The sequence below is a fragment of the Tupaia chinensis genome, unplaced genomic scaffold (genome assembly GCF_000334495.1).
Source record: "Tupaia chinensis unplaced genomic scaffold, TupChi_1.0 Scaffold000221_1, whole genome shotgun sequence".
Taxonomy (NCBI): Eukaryota; Metazoa; Chordata; class Mammalia; order Scandentia; family Tupaiidae; genus Tupaia; species Tupaia belangeri.
The window spans coordinates 1,433,814-1,435,745 of NW_006159696.1; positions in this window are offsets into that span (position 1 = coordinate 1,433,814).

The window sequence follows — 1,932 nt, forward strand, 5'->3', positions numbered from 1 at the left end:
CACATGAGACACTCGGAATTGGAAGAAGCTACTTGCCTAGGTAAAGAGCTATCAGGCAGGCATTTGAAATTCCAAAGTGATGCACCTTTCTCCCCTCTCCCTGCAGCAGGATGCTAAGGACATCAAAGAGGGGTCCTGAATGAGTCATGTGGAGCTCCTGCTGCAACCCAAGGCTCAAGTTCAGCTGCAGCTCCTATTATTGAACTAAACCTAGAACAGCTAGGGAGGTCTCCCAACCCTAGCCCAGCCAGCAGATCATGGGGCCACAAGCACCCAGGGCTGCCTCTCCACCCAGATCTGACAGGAGAACACTGTTATCAGACTCTCGGTGCAGTAGGTTAGCCGAAGACCTAGTGCCAGCTGTTCACACCTGCCCCTTGGGTCGGTGACAAGGAGACACTGGGCAGGCAAGGAGAAAGGGCCAGTGAGTCCACGGCTCCCCCTTCGTAAGATCCTTTTTTCCTTGACTCTCCCAGAGGCCTTTTTGCCTGGAATTTTGGGGACATGTGCTCTCGGAAGCTCCCCCACTGGTCTGAGAGTGACTGGCTCCTTGTTCCCCACCCCCAGCTCCCACCTCCAGAGAAGAGAACTGGCCGCCAGCCTGGCTGTGCTTCAGGGAGGGAACACGGGGCAGGCTGGGCCCTGGCACTCTCCCACCCAGATCCTGGTCAGTCTCCTCGATGCCCTCTAAGCCTTGACCTAGGCCTCTGATTTTAATAGACCTGTGTCACCTGCGTGTAGCAAGAACCGCCTCCCCCCACTATCTGCTCACCTTCCTCATGCCTCTCCTTCCCCGGGTGATGTCAGCCCCCTGGCCTTTCTTCAGCCAGAACAGCACTGGTCCCTGTAGCCAGATTGCTCTTACCCCTCATCGCCTAGTGAGTTCCAGTCACCAGCTCCTACCCTGCTCCTCAGCTATAAATCCCCCGCGGTCTGTCCCGTCTTCAGAATCTCAGTTTTACACTCTTTTCCCTCACTGTGACCAATGCTGAGCAGAATCTGGTTTTGCCCCTTTCATTGCTGTCCAGCTCTAGTTTTCCTGAACAGCCTCCATGAGGTCTGTCTAGGGGACCCTCTGACAAGACCACAACTCCCTCCCGGTGAGTGGTCTCCAGCCGACAGCAAGGGCAAAGACGTGGGCAAAGCCACCAAGTCCGGCCAGGCATCCTGGCTCTGCAGAAGCTCCTGGCCTTTCTGCCAGGACAGCTGAGCCGAGCTCCTGTTTTCACAACTGCACAGGCCCAGGGCGACGCCCTCATAGTGACCTGCCTCCCCGAGGTGCCAGACAGTCTGGACGGGCCCCTCACACCCACCAGCCCCCACCAGCACCTCATGCCCTCCTTCTCCCCCAGGCCCTGGCACGCCCCAGCCCTCTCTTCAGAACCTCCCCAGCCCCCTTACTGCTTGGCCAACTCTTCATCCCCCTGGCACATCTTCCTTTCATCAACAGACCCAGGCCTCCTTTCCACGTGGTCAGAATGCGGCGCTGCCAGAGTGGAGATGCATTTCAGGTGGTTCTTTCTGGAGTCGGCAGGGCTTCAAGCACCAGCAGCCTCCACTCGCTGAGTGCCACACCTGTGGCCAGGGCGCATGGACAGACCATGGAGAGCGTTTGCACAGCCATTCCCTCCACAGCCTCCATCCTGTAATTCCCCAGCTGGTGCGAGGTTGCTGCAGCCACACCTGCGTGGAGAGGCCAGCGGCCTAGCACATCTGAGTCACCCGAGCATTCTGCTGGGCCGTCCCACCTGGACCTCCCACCTGGACCTCCCACCGGGCCCTCCCACCGGGCCCTCCCTCTGGGGCCTCTGAGCTGGGTCCAGCAGCGTCCTTAGGGAAGGTGGTATTTTCTTTCAAAGAGGCCCCTTTTCATCCTGCCTCATCTCTATTCTCTAAATGATTAACTTCATAAACCAACCACCAGCAAGCCCA